At 36.1% G+C, this 6481-nt stretch overlaps 1 long non-coding RNA gene across 1 annotated transcript; it reads right to left on the reverse strand.

Moving 5' to 3' along the window:
• Positions 1 to 4941: 4941 nt before the first annotated feature.
• On the reverse strand, positions 4942 to 5960 carry LOC113746247 (uncharacterized). Its single transcript, XR_003462688.1, has 3 exons — positions 5847 to 5960; positions 5592 to 5757; positions 4942 to 5045 (listed from the first exon to the last, which is right to left on the reverse strand). It is a non-coding gene; the product is annotated as an uncharacterized LOC113746247 (long non-coding RNA).
• Positions 5961 to 6481: the final 521 nt, after the last annotated feature.

Here is a 6481-nt window from a genome sequence, read left to right on the forward strand (position 1 = left end):
ACTTGGTGATTTTATGATACTGCTTGCACCAACACAAGCAAAGGCTAACAGAACATTGCTTTTTAGGGGAATGAATGCAGCTGATTTGATGTGCGTGATTGATGCCAGCCCACGCCTACTCATAGCTCATTTTACCCAAACCATTCTCAACAAACACGCCATACTCACACTTAAATAATCCTGCACTATGACCCTCTGCCATTGCCAGTGCTTCTGATTTGATGCTTGGAAATAATAGAGCCCTTTAGGTTATCAAGTTTTTACATTCCTAACACATAAAATGTTGGAGTGGCACTCACATAAGTACACATGCTACACTTAGTCCCAACAACTTTTAATTTTAGTCCAGCCACATATCTCAAAGGAAGCATGGAACTACCCACCACACAGCCATTGTCCAAAAGTCTGAATTTATCTTTGTGTGAGTGAGAGAGAGAAGTGAGTGAGGAGAACAAAAAGAAAAGGGGTCAAGAGAAGCCTGCAGCAAGGATTCAAAATGGTTGTAAATCCACTTTTCATTTAGGACTGAAGAATTTATGATTGTTTAAAACACTGCTGATGTAATGGTTGTTGGTGCCAAACATCTCTCTGCATCTTCGGTGAAAAATATGGAATTCACTCTTTTTACACTAAGAGATTTTTCTAAAAGCTTTACTGTCATGAATGAATACCAAAAATTTCACACAGAATATAAAACATCTTTTTCTGCCTTCCTAGTCACAGTAGTAACATGCACATTGGGCAAATGGCCGCAGATTACCTTTTTGTCTCTGGCCAGCTAAGTCTGAAATATCACCATAACCACTCAAACACAGCAGGGTGTTGAAACCCTGCTGGCCTTTAAGAAGGAACCAACTAGGAGAGAACCCCAGGATACTGAGTGGCACTTCAAACAGCAACTATAGCTAACAAGGCTGAACAACATAACATAATTGAGGGAGCCCAGAGCCTAAGCAGTGATTTATGTTGAAACGTAACAAGCTACTGTATGCTTGTGCGCTAACTAAAAGGCTTCTTCAGTCTCTGTCAATATCTTTGCTTTCAGCATCAGAAAAATAAGAAACTGACATTATATAAAAGATATCCCTTGTTAAATTCATGGGTCAGATCCATATCTGACATGAACTGAATGTTGCGACAGTAGTTTTGTGAAGCAACAATGGTGCCTAACTATCATTTATTTGTGAAGTTTAGAGTTTTAGCAGTCAACAATATATTTACTAAAAATGCATTGGATATACATACAGAGGAAAATTGGATGGATTTATTTTTGCTGCCATGGTAAAATGCTGAAGTTTCTCTGAGGTTTCTCCTGTTTTTATAACGTATTCCCTGTATGTCTGCTACTGTGAGAGACCTCTTTCAAGGTAGCCCATGACGTGTGATTTCTAAGCATTTGTAATTACATCCACAGCCCAGTCTGCAGTCTTTGTTAATTCAAAGTTCTTCTTTTTAGGTTTTTGTCATCTGTCTCCCCTTGTAGACACGAAGCATTGAAAAAATATATTTATATATTGAAGAAGACTCTAGCTGTCTCATATTTGTTTTGATGAGGTTCGGGTTGTTTTTGGCTGTTTTGATGCTTGTATATTGAAGCCATTTTAATCACAAAGTCTTGTTCACTGAAAAGAGTTAGATCTTTTGGCATTTAAGTAAAAACAATCGAGATTCAAGTCTAAGGAAAATGAATTCTTGCTATAATATGCCATCTACTTCTTGTCCTCATGCCAGGTACAGACATAACATAACATGAGAAACAGACACAGAGGCAAGACAATAACATGGAAATACTGTAAAAGAAAAACAGTGTGTATTAATCTCAGTTGTCATTGAGAAACTGTACAATATAAAGGTGTCACATAAACACAGTTATGCTGTTTATATCATAGCATGGCAAAAAAAAAAAAAAGGAGAGAGACAAAAAGACAATATCTCTCAATTAAAACTAAGTGAGATGACTGAGGTAAATTTAGCTGTGAATATGTTTCACAGTTCTCTAAAAAAAAAAACTGAGATATGGATTTTATGGTGGTGTTGATTCAATATGTGACATCATTAAATGGTAATCACCTGCCCAAGTGAACTTAAAACCATGAATGCTCCTGAGTTTGACGCTTAAGACTGCAGAGCATTTAGACAGGATCTGAGGTTGCAGTCCAATTCTTGGAGGGCAAAACTCTACAACTTGCCCAGAGGCTGGAAAGTATTTGAGCTTTACATGTTCATTAGAAAAGTTAAATATAAACTAGTTAGCATCCAAAACTTAAATCACATGGGTGATCTCTAAAATTAATGTGCCTGTTCTTTAAAGCATAAATAGTGTCATAAAAATTGTGTTGCTTTGTTTTGTTTGTTTCTTTGTTACACAGGTTGTGTTTTTTTTTTTGTTCTTTTTTTGTTATATCAGTTGTCAAAAAACAACAACAAGAAAACAGTCTAAAGCCATGTCGAGCTCTGTGTGTAAGGCTCATCAAAAGCTCTCTTCTAAAGTTACCCACCTCTGTTCCCTCACCAATCAACAGATCACCTTGCTGTTGCTGTAAGCAGATAGCAGTGGTGAACAGATCTGAGGGTTCAAACTTTGAATCAAAGGTTTTACTATTTAATGAGGAGCACAAAGCTGTGTTAGAGAGAACTGCAACACCTTGGATCCAAAATTCACAGTGACACAGTATGGTTAAAAGGTTGAAGCAAGCATGGGCATGCAGGGAAAGAAGTGCTGCAATACTGTAACTACATCTAAGACCTTTATCTTATCATCTCCCTTTATATCTCCCGTGTTGAGTATCAAATGCGCTATTTAACTTGATCTGCGTTTATATACTTTAAGACCTGAAAGAGAAACCATACTACAATGTGAAGTCAACTCTGCATTTTAATCAATAGAAGAATAATAGACAATTGCTTTAGTTCAAACAGTGTATTTATTCCAAAGTCTCCAGCCATCTCTTACTATAAGGGTGAATTATGTGCACACAAAGATGGAGAAGATTTGATTTGGCATTGTGAATAGGAAGGGATGCTTTATGCCTAAGTGAAAACATATTAACAGCCTGGTACAAAAAATAGTTCTGGTCTTTAATTTTCCTGTTCATGGCTGTACTAAGGCTGAATTTCTATATAACTCACCCGTGCAAATTATATTAAGGCCTAAAGCTTTGCCTAATTAACACCAGGGCACTATGAATGACAGGTGGGTGCCATGTTACTTGTTAAAGCACCCAGGCATCTTTTAGCCCACCTCATGTCCACCCACGTCTTTGCCGATTTTTAGATGAACCTGAAAGCAGAAGAGGCGAGACTGGCAAGATGCCGGCAGCCGGAGCCGCCACCCCCTGTGCTTCACAACGCTTCAGAAACGTATGGGTGACGTCACAGATACAACCCATATTTATACTGTCTATGGGTTTAATTAAAGATTATATTTATTAAAATATCACCAGTCATCATCAGTTTTTTTAATATCATTTTATTACACATCGTTCCAAAGCCTTAAGGTCTTGATATTTCAGTCAATCAACAATCCATTTTTTTTTTACATTAATTTTTGATTCATTAAAAAGATTCATTGTACTTCTTCATTTTTTTCTGTTTCAGAGAAGTAATTACAAGGATTTGAGATGAGTGCATAAATAATTATAATAAAAATAATTGCTCTGAAAGTAAAAAAACTAAAACTAAAAACGTATAGACAGTCAAGCTTTTCATTAAAATATATTATTCAAGTAATGACAAGCAATCATTTGTCCAGGCTTGTAAAAAAAAAAATACAAATTAAATTCTCAAGGTCCATGTGTCTGTTATTAAAGTCGTCAGCAATTATGCATGTCCATAACTATTTACTACATTTAATATTTCTTTTCAAAATTGTGCCTCAGTACCAAAATAGAAAAAAGGAATAAGTCAACATGTTTTGTGAACCTTAAACCTCATGTAAGTACCTTTTGATTCTCTCCAAGGGCAAGCCTTCATGGTTTGATCTATTCTGCATACAATAGCTCAAACATCCTATCACTGATAAAAGCAGACAGATATTACCTTAGATTAATTCTGAGCTGCAGGATCCTTCCATGGAAAAAAAGTATTTGTTGTGTTTGGGTAAGCTATCCTCATATGAACATATGTGCAATAACACAGGTCTTATTTATCTCTCTTTCTTTTACATACACAAAAACTGAGACAGAAAAATGCAGCAGACGATAATAAACCAGCTTTTTCTTTCTTTTTTTTTTTTTTTCCTTTTTTGACAAATTGAAAATTCACACACTCCTACAATTAGGAGACCCAATGAAAATGAAGAAATATACCAATGTTTTGTCTTGTCTACACTTTAAAAACTTCACACATTGTGATTTCAGGATTTATTTCTCACAGCTCTTCACTTCCATTTGGGGCAGATTGGATGCAATGGTTCCACTGAGCAAACAGCAGATAGTATTTGACATTTATTCAGGGGCATTGCAGTGTGAAGGTTATCGGTGGAATTTCTTAGTCTTGTGCCATATCTGATGTCTTTCTCTCTAGTAAGCTGTACATTTGACTTGAAAGGCATGTTCCTTCTTGTAGTTAGATATCAGCTTCTTTCTGTTTCACTGGACTGGCAAATGGCTTTGATGGCTGCAGATAATATATGTCACCAAGTGACATTACAGCTATGTTATGATTCCCATGTACAGGCTTCAGCTTGGTTGATTGTGCCTTTATTTCTAATAGTAAAACCATTCTCATTAGTGTAGTGCTAATTCACATGGTTTCAGTCACATGGCATCTGGTCTTCTTAAAACACAAATATAATTCTGAACAGCTCCATAACTTACCAAGATAATTACTATTGTTTCAAAACTATATGTAAAATTAAAAGCACTGATCTGTTTTAATTTGCAAATAAGAGTGCCAATCATCAAGAAATAAATTCTTTTCACAGCCATCATTATGTGAAACCCTCACTTTACTGTCTCTGCTGCTTTGTCCAAATATTGTAGTTTGGGCAGTACAACAGGATTATCGCTTGTAGAAAAAGATATCTTCATAGCGAACATCCGTCACTGGTGGCAGAATAATTAGGCCCGGGTTATTTTGGGGCGGCTGTGATGAATGCATATGCAGCAGTAATAATAGGAGCTTAATTCATGAAAACAGTAACAGGACATGTAGATGGTTCAAGTGTGTCTTTTAATAAATATCTAGTATTAATTCTCCAGACCTTATGCTAAGCATGATTAAGTGTGGTGAGCTCATAATAGAACTTTAGTGAATAACAATCCAAGATAACATGATATATGTAACATGTTAATCTGCTTTTATTAGAAAAGTGTCACATACAAACTAGTGATGGTTTTGTTGGTGATTTGATTCCTCACGATAAAGCAAACATCAAATTGTAAATGATGTGTTGAATTGTTTAAATAAATTGAAAATGAGATGGAGCCAGCATGGAAATATGTCAATGATCAAAGGCATGAAGGTGCCGTGACAACAAAAGTAAGAAATGAATTCAGTATAAACAGTATATTTCTTGCTGCCGTGACTTACTGGCCATACTGTATTTAGAAGCACATGCAGTCACATAAGCACAAGCATTAAAGATATACCTCCAGATCAAGTCGTCTTGAAAGGAAGCACAGCTGCACACAACCATTCACAAAGGCCTTCATTAGTAATGACACACCAGATCCAGGTCTCTTTCCACTCCCTCACATCTTTACAGTGTTTTGTTCTTCCTCCCCACACCATTAGTTCTTTCTTCTGAACCTCCAACTAAACAAGAAAATGATGAGAATTATCAGACTGGTCTTCTTTTCTTTTTTTTCTTTTGCTCAGTCATCTTTGTGTTCTTGATTGCTGACCTCCACCCACCACCAGCTCCTGGCTTAAGGCGAGCTTTTCAGACCGTCTGCTGAGAATTCTTTCAACAATTTCTGAGGCAGAAATGAAAAATGAATGGAATCAGTAAACTGTACAATGATCAGTCAATGATGAGGTACATTAATGCACATAACACACATATATACTGCATATATATGTATATAGTGATAAAGATACAGGCTACACATATAAACCCTTTAAAATGGTTTAAGCTTCACGGTCAGTTGCAGTTTGATTGTATAAGCTTTAACGGGTTAGCAGCAACGGAGGTTAAAGTCCATTTGAACTCTGAGCACTTAAATGTAATCTGTAACTAAAATAACTCAAACCTGGAGGGCCAATGGATGAAGCAAAATAACAGCTATAATAGAATATGTCTCAACAAAGATGGTTGTGCAGCTAGACCAGGGAGTTACTGAAATGTGTGAGTGTGTATATAATAATAGTTACACTTTTTAATTGAAGGTTGAACATTTATTAACACCACACAAAGGTGATGATTAATAGCACTACACTATTAGCAGGCAAGCTAAAAATCCACCCTGTTGTATGCCATGCTCATTAACTCATGATAATACTATAAAAACACCACTACCAACACTAATTAGATCTAAAT

Source organism: Larimichthys crocea, chromosome VIII, assembly GCF_000972845.2.
Source record: "Larimichthys crocea isolate SSNF chromosome VIII, L_crocea_2.0, whole genome shotgun sequence".
Classification (NCBI taxonomy): Eukaryota; Metazoa; Chordata; class Actinopteri; family Sciaenidae; genus Larimichthys; species Larimichthys crocea.